A 14,345-nucleotide genomic window follows, 5' to 3' on the forward strand; every position below is an offset into this window, starting at 1 on the left:
GGCACAAATAGCAATGATAGGAATGAAAAAGGAAACATAACTACAGACACTATAGACATTCTAAAAGGATATTATGAATGACTTTATACTAATAAATTTTTTAAAGATTTTATTTATTTGACAGAGAGAGAGAGGGCACAGCAGAGGAGCAACAGAGGGAGAGGAAGAAGCAGGTTGTCCTCTGAGCAAGGAGCCTCACGTGGGTCTCCATCCCAGGACCCTGGGATCATGACCTGAGCCGAAGGCAGACGCTTAACCAACTGAGCCACCCAGGTGCCCCATACTAATAAATTTTTTAAAACTTAGATAAGATAGATTCCTAGAAAATTAAAACTTACCAAGACTGGCTCAGAGTAAATGAAATATCTAAAAAAACTTACTTGATGATCCAATACCTTCCTATATGAGAGATGATAATAGTTTTTTTTTTTCAATGCCTCCATATTTTGGAGTAGTTTGCACACAGCATTAGAATACCACAACAGTATCCATATTTGTGATAAAGGTCTCTAGGTAAATTTCAACACAAACTAGATACATACTGATATTAAGGCATTATGATTAATTTTAGATATGATTCTGGTATTATGTTAAAAAATAATTCCTTATCCTTTAGAGGTACATTTTTGGATATTTATGGATGAAATCATAGGAAACTGGAATTTCCCTTAAAGCAATGAAACGGGTAGGGGGTCACACAAGACTGACCATGTGCTGATAGGGGATGGAGGTGGATGGCAGGTGCAGGGGTCCATCACATCATTCTCTTCATTTTTACCTGTGTTTCACATTTGTTATAACAGATTTTTTTTTAAGTTCCCAGGGATGAAACCATAACTTCCATATATTTTGTACAAATGATTGTGACCTAGTCAATAGTTAATTAACAAATTTTAAAGTGAAGTCAGCATTGCCAACATAAATTTGATACAACTTCTTAGATAAGTTGGATACTTCGCCTATCTATTTTAGGGAAAATACATGGCAGCTTTAGCTCTGAACACACTTTAAATACTTTTTAGACTACCACATCCCTAACAATTATTTTCCTTGTGTGAAATAACCAAAACCCCCCATCATCTTGCCCAGACTGAATCCTTACGTCCAAACTTATCCTCTTCCTAGGATACCAATATTAAGAGCAATTTCATACACAATCTCCGGCCTCAGTTTCCCTGCCATATACCCACTAGAATGCATGTCACTCCCTTCAGAACAGGTACCTCACTCTATCTACTTTGTGTGCACGGTCCTAGCAGAGTCCCAGTCCAGTCCCACAGTCCCAGCCCGTGGCTCATGCTCAATAAATAGCATCTTTCCAGTTCCCACCTCTTGCCAGATCCCACCTCCCTCACTGGCTTATGGTGAGGCTTAAAACAGATGAAAATAAAAACTTTGTAAATTGGATGTCTAATTGTTCCAGATCTTTTGCTCCAGGTAGAAAGCAGGCAGCTCTCACCTGTTAAAAGAGGCTTCTCTAGTGGAGGAGGAAGCTCCTTCCCTCACTCACTCCAGTACCACAAGAAAATGGAGTATTTCTTTGTTCCCTTACTCACCAATGGACTTCCCCAGCATGGCATGGAGAGGCTAGAGCCAAAGGGGGACAAAGTCCTGATTTGCTGCCAGTCCTACCATGGCTGTCTCCACAGGGACACGTATGTTACTCAGAGCACATTTGGGCATAAACTCAGTCACTTCAGTTAATTCAGAAGGGGAACGGTGAGCTCCTGGGAGGGAGCCACATCATACCTAAAGGGCACGAAATATAAGGAATTTTCCTTTGTCACCTCACTCAACTTAAGGTATTTTCTTTTATTTTTTTTAAGATTTTATTTATTTGACAGACAAGTAGGCAGAGAGGCAGGCAGAGACAGAAAGAGGAGGAAGCAGGCTCCCCACTAAGCAGAGATCCTGATGCGGGGCTCAATCCCAGGACCCTGGGATCATGACCTGAGCTGAAGGCAGAGGCTTTAACCCACTGAGCCACCCAGGCGCCCCTTAAGGTATCTTCTTTAGTAGCTTCAGTGCTAACCAGAAATACCACAAATCTCCACTTCCTTCATCCCTTTGCTCTTGACAAGGTGAAAGGAATTTGAAAGGGTTCTGAGGTCAAGCCCAGAGTCAGGTTCCCAGGTTAAGATTCTCTCTCTCTTCCTCTGCCCCTCCCCCTCTCTCACTGTCTTTTTAAAAAAAGGAATGTGAGAGAAATTATGGTTTGTTTTTTTTTTTTTTCAGCTTCTTTTGCCTTTCCGTAGTCAAGACAAAACAAAATAATGGGTTATTATGCTTCACAGGAGCATGGAATAATTTCAGTTAAATTTGAGATTAGTGTTGAACATGTCAGTTATATCATTTTAAATTGATTTCTCTATGCAGATCAAGAAAGAAAAGAGGGTTCTGGGATGAGTCCCAAAGGAGGTGAATAACCAGCCACTCTGTGTGGATTTGTTTAAAAAGCCCTGAGAGGTAGTCTACATAATCCTTTCTTTTTTTTTTTTAAGATTTTATTTATTTATTTGACATAGAGAAAGATCACAAGTAGGCAGAGAGGCAGACAGAGAGAGAGGGGGAAGCAGGTTCCCTGGTGAGCAGACACAGACCAATGCGGGGCTCCATTCCAGGACCCTGAGATCATGACCTGAGCCGAAAACAGAGGCTTAACCCACTGAGCCACCCAGGCACCCCCATATTCCTATTTTTTTAGCTGTTGAGATGAATTTTCCTGACTTTTCCTTTGTCTGATAGATACTTGTTTTTCTACATGGTATAAGCAGGATTAGCTCAAGAATTTCACCCCCAGGACCAGCTAAGGAACCATTTTATATCTGAGTATCTTTTTGCCCTCCTAATCCACCTCTTTCCTTCTTGCAGATGGGACAAGCTTCCCCTCTCACACCCTCCTGTTGTGACTCTGGTCCAGCTCTCCTGCTCTTCCTGGGACATATGCATACAATTTAGTCAACCTTATTCCACAGGAACCAATAATGCACCCTCGTAGCTTAAAAATGTTATTATAGCTTCGAGAAAGGACCTCCCCACCTTAGTCCCAAAGATCAGTGTACTCGTTAAACCAATAATCCCAATTCTTCAGGAGAATCATGCACCATATATACTCGCTGTAGGAGTTATTTTGCAAAAAAGTGTCACAGGACCATATACACGTTGACGAGTTCTGTTTTCTTTTGCTCAAGAGAGAACTGGCATTTCTCGAAACACTAGAGGAAGGAACAACCTCTCTTACCAACCATCTTTGTTCTCCAGGTCTCCTGCGTCAGCTCAGCACTAGTGGAGACTTGCGGCCACCCACCTGCACACTTGACAATGGATCTGATCCATCTCCATGTGTGCCTTTGAGAAGGAGGGGAAACAGGAGCTGCTCAAGCTAAGATCATTTGCTTTGGTTCCCATTTCCACTGTGGATCCGTTCACTTGTGTTTTCTCCTCTCAGACATCCATTTTGGCTAGTGAACATACAGAGAAATTTCCTACGGCCTGAAATGGTGTGTGAATGTGTGTGTGTCTCTCTGTGTGGGTTTTTTTTTTTTGGTAATTTAGAAAAAAAAATGCATTTGAAAGATAAACCAGTAAGCACCTGGAACTGATGTCCTTTAACTAGGTTTCCTGTTGCCTTAAATGTCTCTTACAATCATGTACTTGCTGGTGGCCGACAGAATTCAAAAGGAAATTATGCCTAACACAGACCAATACTTTCCCAGATTCAGGAGAGCAGCTTGCTGTGGGGCTCTGCTTCATCGAAGGGAGCCCTGCTCTGTTGCAAGAATGGCTTGCTCATTCTGGTAATGAATTAGTTGTATTAACAGGCCAGAAAGAAAATAACAATCTGGGGACAGTTTCTATAAAACTCGATGTTTCATCCAAATGAGATTAACACAGCCCATAATTTTTGTCCCCACAACTCTGAAATAACTCAGAGCCAGAGGTTGAATTAATCAAAGCTAATCTTTTGTCCACATTTGAAGAAAGGTGTCACTTGAATTTTCCTTTCTGCATAATCGCTTTTGAGATAACCATTAATAAGCCTCTTGGTTTTTTTTTCAGTGTGAAGATATTTTTTAGTGAGAATCACACTAAATGGAATCTGCCAGATTAGAGATTTATTTGGAGATACAGCATACGTAGGGGCATCAATAATATGCAAATTTTGTGACAAAACAGTTATTAGGGGCTCCTGGGTGGCTCAGTCATTTGAGCATCTGACCATTGGTTTTGGCTCAGGTCATGATCTCACAGAGACTCTGCTCCAAGCTCCGCGGGGAGTCTGTTTGAGATCCTCTCCCTCTAACCCTCCCCGCTACATGTATGCATGTGTGCTCTCCCTCTCTCTGAAATAAACACACAAATCTTAAAAAATACTTATTAAATATATATTAGATAGAACCTGACCTCTAAAGTTATAGCATACTAGGTCAGAAGCTATAAATGTAGCCTTGCTTTTATCTACTCGTTGGGAAGCAGTAGAGAATTGCCATAAAATATACACACATGGGCAACGGAATGAGTCAAGGTTTTAACAACGCCTCCACCAGTTTTGGCTACAGTGGGAATTGAGGCAAATTGCCCAAGAGTGCTCTCGGTTCCAATTTCACATCCACAAAGAGGGGTAAAGATACCTACCAACCTCACTGAGAACCTGAATGAGAATTTACGTAAAGCACCTAGCACAAAGTAAGTACTCCAGGAGCAGTAGTTATTCCTACCGCCTGCTTAACTATTACGCACTTTAATAACTATGCTGTACGTGATAACAAAGATTATGCAGCAAATTGGAAGAAATAGTAAGAATTTATCTTATTTGAATTAGCATTAACTCAAAGTGTTAGTACACTAGTTTTCCGCATAATTCACACTGCTTTATCCACGTACACTTAGTAGGTTATTTAAAACACACACACACACACACCCCTCAGCGCATCTGAGACAGCTGACGTTCAGGAAGCTTTCGGAACGCGTGATGATTTGACTACAGCACGCTGACTCAGAGAGTGGCAAAACAACACAGTGTTTGGGTACAGAACATGATTTCTATTTTAAATATCTTAATCCTTTAAACCTCAGTGTTTTCACCAGCCACGGTTTCAGATGGAGGGAGAAGGGAAGGCAATCGCTTGCCGCTTCCCACTTGCTTCTCCACGACGTGTGGGAGCCAGGATTAAAAGATGACTCTTTCCCGACCCCCAAGGATGTGCATTTCGCTACTGTACTCTACGGCTTCCCAAGTGAGGGATAAAGACAGGCCTGCGCCAGAAGTTCCCCAACAGCCACACTCAAGAGAAGCAATGCGGTACAGGGGTGAGAAGGGCGGCCCCCTAGAACCCACGGCCTGAGTTTGAGCCCAGCTCTACCGCATGGGCTAGGAAACCTTGGGAAAATTACTCACCTCTGTGCCTGAGCTTCCTTCTGTGAGGATAGAAAGAATTCCTGCCCCTAAGTTTATAGGAGGATTAAAAAACCTTAAAATATGCAATCTGCTCAGAATGGCGCCTGACCTATAATAAGCAGTTACTACCTGTTATGTACCTTGACGGACATATGGGAAAGATCCTAAGGTTTTGCTCTTTCCTTCATTTGTTTGTTATCAGACCTGAGGGATGTTGACTCATCTGCAACAAATTTTTCACTTTGTCCTAAAAACCTGGGGATATGCCTTTTATCTCTTACGCACTCGCTACTTCAAACACAGCTTGTATCTGGTTTTTCTTCCTATTTCACAGGGATTTCTGGGGATTAAAGGAGATATTTCTAAATCAAGTTATCCCTCCGTGAGGACTGTAAGTGGTATTTATCTTTGGGGAAATGATTCCAAAATCACTAAGCTTAAAAAAATGGGTCATTGGAACTTTCTATAAACTGCCAAAAATTGGGGGGCAGCTGGGTGGCTCAGTGGGTTAGGCCTCTGCCTTCTGCTCGGGTCATGATCTCAGGGTCTTGGGATCAAGCCCCACATCGGGCTCTCTGCTCAAGTGGTGGGCCTGCTTCCCTCCTCCCTCTGCCTGCCACTCTGCCTACTTGTGATCTCTCTCTCTGTCAAATAAACAAATAAAATCTTAAAAAAAAAAAAAAACTGCCAAAAATTGTGGAATTGTAAGGTAAGCTCCTACCTGGGGAAGTTGGCTCTTACCATGAAGCTTGGCTTTCAAGTCAGCATTTAAGGCAAAAAGATAAAGATAGTTAAAAAGCATTCTAGAGCATAGCTTAGAGGGCAGGACAACAGTTCTGTTTTTGTTTTTGTTTTTAGTAAATCCACTGTAGATACTTTTTTTCTCCAGCTTTAAAACAGATCACATTTCTTCTGTGGAGCACCCGATGAGATAATTGGCTTGTACTTAAGCCAGTCTGTATGAAAAACATGGACAGCCTAAACCAAGCACATTTATATATGCTATCTCATTTACTCCCCACAGTTAGCCTTATGAAGTATTAGGATTCCCCCCCCTTTTTTTTAAAGATTTTATTTATTTATTTGACAGACAGAGATCACAAGTAGGCAGAGAGGCAGGCAGAGAGAGGAGGAAGCAGGCTCCCCGCTAAGCAGAGAACCCGATGTAGGGCTTGATCCCAGGACCCTGGGATCATGACCTGAGCCAAAGGCAGAGCCTTTAACCCACTGAGCCACCCAGGCGCCCCAGGAATCCCTTTTTTTTTACTGTGAAGGATTGAGGCCCAGCAAAGTGCATGACTTGCCTAGGTCACCAGCAGGTAGACTGGGAACCGGAATTTTGACCTCGATTGTCTTGGACACGGAAGCCCCTACTTTCCCTCTAGATGCTCCCTCTGCCTAGAATCACTCTTGCATGGCCGTGAAGGAGACAGACCGTCCTTCACTCTGCTGAAGACTGCTTAGCATCTATTAGAGGAAACACTGAATTTAGGCCTCTTCAGCTGGACTTGAATACAAAGAAGCTGGACGAAGTCCAACGAAGACTAAGGGACTGGTTTGAAAGAAGTCCCAGGAGGGCTTCCGTTAAGACTGGAAAGATTTAGAGAGGGACAGAAAGGCCATTACTGACTCCAGTGGGTTTTAGAGACATAAATAAGTGATGCAGGGCAGCCGAGGAAGAATCAGGCTGGAGGGCTGTGGGGCTTGGCGGCAGCCCTCCTCCGACACAAGGCTGGGTGGGGCCTCCTGTTCCACCTCATGGTTCTAGGAATCCATCCTGGGCATCGCTAATGAATGTAGCAAAGTCTGAAGGGGATTTGGCCGAGGCCAGTTACAGATACCACTCAGCTAATTCCTGGAATGCCTTTCTGAAGGGAAACCAGACGTTGCTGTCTTCCTCTCATTTAATGATGGGCAAATGAGACCCAGACACTCAATTCACAGGAAAAGTGACTATTCAATGGGCTGCCCCACAGTACAGGCTTGACACAGCGGTTTCCAGGGCAGGACTCCAAGGACATCAGTGAGAGGGGCCACGCCTACCCTTCAGGCCTGGAGGAAGTGCACAAAGCATACTGAGTAACCCCGTACCTGCCAACGGGAGGTTATCAGGGCACAAGGAGGGGAACATTCCCCATGGCTCGTCCCGTCTACCTGAGTCCCCCAGAGCAGCCCATCGCCTGAGACCAGTTACTCAAATTGCTGGTTCACAGTAAAGGCAGGATCCTTCCTTGTGGTCTTCCTCTCTCTAAAGGGTTCTTTCCCTTTTCATTGCATTTTTCTGATTAAACATACAGTATAGTTAACATAGAAAAGAAAAAAAAACAGAAAAGTATACAAAATAAGATAAACAATGTAAAGAAGATGATATAGTTACTACATGTATTTTTCCTTATAAAACTTAGATATATAATAGTAACAATAATTATGATGAGATAGCCTATGTGCCAGGGACTGTACCATGAGCTGAACTGCCAACTTCTCACTCAATGAAAGCAGTCCTGGACTGGAAATATTGGACACTTCCTCCAGGTCCAATCCAGTATGGCCCTCTTAAGGAGTCAGATTTTTTTTTCTTCTCCATTCTTTAAAAACAAAACAAAGCAGCAATAAATAAATAAATAATAATCCAATGAGCCAGAACATCAAAATGAGCTAGATCAGTTTATCATCCTAATTACAGCCCCAGAGGTATGGTTAACATTAAAACCTAAGAACTAACATGAATGAGAAGCCCTGGGCCAGAGGCCCCTCTGGGCTCTGTTAATCTGGAAATTCTGCAATGGCCCACCACACTTAGTCACCAGGCCACAGGTAAATTTGTCAGTCTAATTTCAGAACTTGTTTGGAGTCTGTGATTCAGCCCAACTTTATTTTGATGGCCTTCTGTAAAGGTCTACTATTCTTTTCAGTTCTGCAATTTTCAGTCATGTAATTGTTAAAGATGATGCTGATATAAACATTTTACTACACTTTATGGAAGGTATAATAAAAAAAGACCAACACATCTAGATAATCCATTTCTAAATTTCACCTATCATTTCTAAATAGAATTGTGTATGTAGACTAATACTGAAAAATAATCAATAAAATGTTTAAAGTCCTTACCGAGGAATCCACATTTCCATCATCCTGTTTTCACTATAGTTGGTTTGCATTTATCTTTTTCAGTGTTTTTCCATTTCTCTATTGGCTCTGAACATTAATTCTCTCCTCTGGAACTCAGAGATAATTTGTGTTTTAAAAATCCTTTAAGGCTACTGAATTTTAAAATGTGCTTTTTAAATTAAAATAGTAGCAAAAAAACAAATCTGAACAGAGGGTTTACTATTGTGAGACACTTTTACATGGCAAATTTTCCTCTTTGCATTGTGCCTTAATTCCAACTATTACCTATAAGACAGAAAATCAGACATGTCCCATTCACTATTTCAATACATTAAAGCAACAATATCAAGTCACTCAAATCGGGTTTGAAAATATGAATTGTAAGCAGAATATATTTAAAGGCGAATTTGCCTTCTTTCCTGAGTATATTTTCCTTGGAATGTGGGTTTTGGAATGAACTGCCAAACTCAAACTGTGGCCAGGCCATGACAATGGACCCTAGTGCCATAGAGGGGGATTTGGGTGACAACCCATCTGTGCCCAGAACAGTGCCTGGCAGGTGGTCGTACTTCATAAATATTTGTGGAATGAATGAATTTGCAACTGATACAGTGGTATGAGGAGCACAGACACAAAGGGACAACTCTGGTCTCTACCCCCTACCGTGAACCAAGCCAAGGAAACCTCAGTTCCTCCCAGGTCCTGCAAAAAGGCAGGGTCACCCCAGTCATTTGGTCTTAGGCACAAAGACCAGCTATAGTTGGGTTTTTGCTATGGAGCAGTTAAGGTCTCTTCATGATGCTGACCTGGACCTTAACTGTTGATCGCCTATTTTTTTCTAAGAACGTCTCTGACACAAAGTAGAGAAACAGAGGTTAGATAGTAGTGAGCCATCTGATTATCTGGGAAAGAACAACAGCTTGTATGACCTAGACACTGAGATTGGTGTTCTAGTCACAGTACTCATCAGTTTGACAGGATGCACAGAAGAACATTCTTTTTGAATGGTTATAATACTTTAAAATGTTTAGTTAGCACTTGCAGATATTTGGACTGATTCATTGGCGAAGGGAAGATTTAAATAAATTCGTTACTGTTTATTCTTCACATACTGACTATTGCCGTTTTCTCCCTTTTTCTTTACAATTATTGTTTTATTGAGACATAGTTGAGTACAATTAATTTTTTATTTAGTCAATTGGAACAGGAATATTTCCCACACAGTTCTCACTCATTCGTTCATAGATCAGTGTTCGTTTATGTTTCTTTAATCTGCTCCATACTGATAGTGTGGACCTTCCTGTAATTTTTATGCCAAACAGTTTTACTTACTGTCTAAAAAGTTACTCTTGTTCATTTATATCCTAAATTTCTTGAATTTAAGTCTCTTTTTTCAGGAAAAGAATGTATGTAAAGATAATGATGGCATACTCTTGCTGATTTAAAAATTTACATATTATTATTTTCCCCCAAATTTAATATTCTATCCTAACTTAAGTCTTTTGCCTTCTGCACTACAGGAAGATATATCTTGAAATGAGGAATGAAACTGAAAATTGCCTGGGCCTCACTGGAACACACAGAAGTTCACTGTTCACGACTCAGGAAATATCTCAAGATGGATATTCTAAACTAACCAGAGCCTTTCCAGGTACCAGTGTCTCACTAAACTCCTAAGAATCTTGAATGCCTCGAAGAGCCCCCAATCTATTCCAAGCAGGTATTCCTGCTATTACACATAGAGACTAAGGGCTTCTGGGTGGATAAATGCTCAGACTTCTTTGACAAGATGTGATCTTCACCTGAAAGCTGGGAGCACTCGAAACTCTCATAGGAACGACTCCAGGAGCATGTTCCAACAGAGATGACTCACAAAGCTTTGGGAAAACAAAGGAAAAAAAAAGCCAAAAACAAACTAAAGAGCAACCTAGATACAGCACACAATACTTGTTTTAAAAAGCAACAGAAATGACTGAGGTTTTTCCTGGGTGCCAATGGAGATCTAGTCAGGATGGCTCACTTTGCCGGACTGCACACCAAAACATTTCCTATTCCCCTGGCCAAATCCACCCCCCGCTCCCACTGCCCAAAGGCCTACTGGGCTCCTACCCGCCTCCACACATTGCTGCTTTCCATTCTGGGAGCAGCTCTGACAGCCTTGACTCTGACATGTGCACAAAGACAAGAAGCTCAAGAACTTTTTATCAGAAGAACGCAGGATGAATAAGAAGGTGAAGTCTAGACAACTCTAAGTGTTTTGATCTAGAGCCTCATGAAGTTAGTATTTAAGTGGGAGAAATGTTCAGCTTCAGAGACAAAATAAAAATGGGAAAGAGAAAAGATAGATGAAGAGAGTAAGTGAGAACAAAAGAGGAGTAAGTTTAACCAAGGAAGCACAAGATTTGTACACTGAAAACTAGAAAACATTGTTGAAAAAAAAAAGATCTAAATAAATGAAAGATATCCCATGTTCATGTACTATAAGACTTAGTATTGTTAAGATGGCAATACCACACCAAAATAAAAAGCTTTTACACAGCACAGGAAACCATCAACAAAATGAAAAGGCAACCAACTCAATGGGAAAAGATATTTGCAGATGATATATCCAATAAGAGGTTAATGTCCAAAATATATAAAGAACTTCTACAACTCAACACCAAAACAAACAAACAAACAAAAACAAATAATCTGATTAAAAATGGGCAGAGGGCCTGAATAAGTATTTTTCCAAGGAAGGCACACAAATGGCCAACATTCACATGCAAAGATATTCAACATCAGGGAAATGCAAATCAAAACCGCAATGAGATATCATGTCACAGCAGTCAGAACAGCTAGACAAGAAAAAAGATAGGAAATAACAAGCATTGGTGAAGATGTGGGCGAAAGTGAACCCTCATATGCTGTTGAAGGGAATGTAAATTGGTGCAACCACTGTGGAAAACAGTATGAAAATTCCTCGAAAAATTAAAAACACAAATACTACATGATCCAGTAATTCTACTACTGGGTATTTACCCCGAGAAAACAAAAATGTTAATTCAAAAAGATACATGCACCCCTAAGTTTACTGCAGCATTATTTACAATGGCCAAAACATAGAAGCAACCCAAATGTCCACCAGTAGATGAATGGATAAAGAAGATGTACATGTATATGTATATGTATATGTGTACACACACACACACACACGTATAATGGAATGTTACTCAGACATAAAAAAGAATGAGATCTTGCCATTTGCAGCAACAGAGATAGATTTATGGTAATATGCTAAGTAAAATAAATCAGAGGAAGACAAATACCATATTATTCATTTATATGTGGAATCAAAAAAACAAAACAAAGGAACAAATAAAAATCAGAAACAGACTCATAAATACAGAGAACAAACTGGTGGTTGTCGGGGGGGGGGGGGGTGAGGGGATGGGCAAAATAGGTGAAGGGAATTAAGAGGTACAACCTTCCAGTTATAAAATAAAAAAGTCATGAAGATGAACGGTACCTATAGCATAGGGAATATAGTCAATAAAATTGTAATAACATTGCATGGTTACAGATGGTAACTCCACTTAATTATGTGTACTGCATAATATATAAAATTATGGTATCACTATATTATATAACCCAAACTAATACATTTTATGTCAACTATACTTCAATAACAAAATATTTTTAAAAATAAAAAAAGGAGGGGCGCCTTGGTGGCTCAGCTGGTTAAGTGGCTGACTCTTGATTTCAGCTGGGGTGGTGATCTGGGGCTTGAGAAATGGAGCCTGGACAGGCGGTCACCACAGAGTCTGCTGAAGATTCTCTCTCTCTGCCTTCCCCTCCCCCCTTTATGTTCTCTCTCTAAATAAGTAAATAAAGTCTTTAAAAATAAATAAATGGGGGCGCCTGGGTGGCTCAGTGGGTTAAGTCTCTGCCTTTGACTCGGGTCATGATCTCAGGGTCCTGGGATCAAGCCCCGCATCGGGCTCTCTGCTCAGCAGGGAGTCTACTTCCCCCTTTCTCTCTGCCTGCCTTTCTGCCTACTTGTGATCTCTGTCTGTCAAATAAATAAAATCTTAATAAATAAATAAGTAAATAAATAAAAATTTAAAAAGGACATTTCCTCTTTAAGAACTGCTTTTAACCTATGCACCCAAGCAATCGTCCACACAGCTTTCGCTTATAATAGCAAAATATTAGAAACAATCTAAACAGTTAAGGAGATAGATACATTGTGATATCCTAATAATAATACCATAGAATCACAGAGTAGTTCTAAAGAATGATTATACGTGTACGAAAAGAGAAACAAGCTCCGACTTATTTCATTGTCTGAAAAAGATAACTGACAAATGTAGTTTGATGCACACAATGTAATTTGTATATGACATTATATTAATATATTACTTGTATAATGAAAAAAATTTTAATAATGAAAAGCAAATGAGGGATGTAGAGAAAAAGAACTATGGGGAATTATATAGGGATTAAAAAATGAAAGAACCATGGAAGAAAGACGGAAGGATGAAAGGATTGAAGGAAGAAGGGTAGGAAAGAGGAAGGAAGAAGCAGGGCTAGAGCTAGGGCCAGGCTGGATTCACACCAGGAAGCAGGAGCAATTAACAAGTAAATGCATACAAGGAGGGAGGCTTAGAGGAGGGACAAGTTGATGTCAAGGAGAAGGAAAAAAGGAAGACTCTGGAAGCCTCACATTAAAGCTTCCCCAAGAAAAGTGACCTGAATGAACCCTGGTTTAGCGCTAAATCTGCTCCTAGTTCTTTCTTGTGGTATCATTCCTTTCACTGCAGGCGCAGCTTCAATAGTGAGAGCAGAGCTGAATGTGTTTTTGTCCAGCCTCAGAAGTGTAGTCAAGAGACTGTCCCAAAGGACCTGAAGAGATGGAGGCTGTGGATCATGAACTCATAATCTTGGAAGTGGAAATGCAGCTGGGAATTCCAGGGAGACCTACACCTGTGGCTGATCTATAGGTACCATGTGATTGGAGTTTTGGTTTCACAGGGACTCTGCAGTGAAGATCAAGGCAAGGATTCGTATGGCTGGGAATAAGAAAGATAAATCAGAACACAACAAGGCAACAATATTTAATATAAAATTTACCAAAGAAGGGACAACACCGAGTGTACTAATGGCTGAATATCTAAACAACGCATATAAGCTTTATTACTTACCACAAACTTAATGGCTTAAAATAACACACATTTACTAACTCACAGTTTGGGTGGGTCTGGAGTCCAGGCATGACTTAACTGGGTCCTCCGCTTAGGGTTTCCCAAAACCACAATTAAGGTGTCCTCTGGTCTGCATTCACATCTGGAGGCTTGACTGGGGAAGAATCTGTTTTCAAGCTTACTTCGATGAGTAACAGAATTCATTTCCTTGTGTTTGTGGAACCAAGGGAAATGGCTTCTTGCTGGGTGTTGGCTGGAGGCTGCTTTTAGCTCCTAGAGGCCACCTACAGTTCCTGCCACACAGACTTCCCAACATAGCCCCTTCTTTTAGCAAGTCAGAGAGGACGATCTCCAAAGATAGTCTGCTAACAAGACGGAGACTTTTGCAATGTAATGCAGTCACAGGAGTGACATCCTTCACCTGGGCTATACTTACTACTTATAAGCACGTCACAGGTCCCATCTACACTCAAAGGGAGGGGATCCCACAAAGCTGTCAAGACCAGGAGGTGCTGGGAATCATGGAGTACCTTAGAGTCTGTCATACATGGATGTCTTTGTTGCTTCTGAGTTTTTAAATCAAAAATAACCATAAATAAAATCCTTAAAACTTTGTGATGTGCAACACTAAATAAGAAGTAAAATCTAAACCCAGA

This window comes from Enhydra lutris, unplaced genomic scaffold (genome assembly GCF_002288905.1).
Source record: "Enhydra lutris kenyoni isolate GAN:26980312 unplaced genomic scaffold, ASM228890v2 scaffoldscaffold58, whole genome shotgun sequence".
Taxonomy (NCBI): Eukaryota; Metazoa; Chordata; class Mammalia; order Carnivora; family Mustelidae; genus Enhydra; species Enhydra lutris.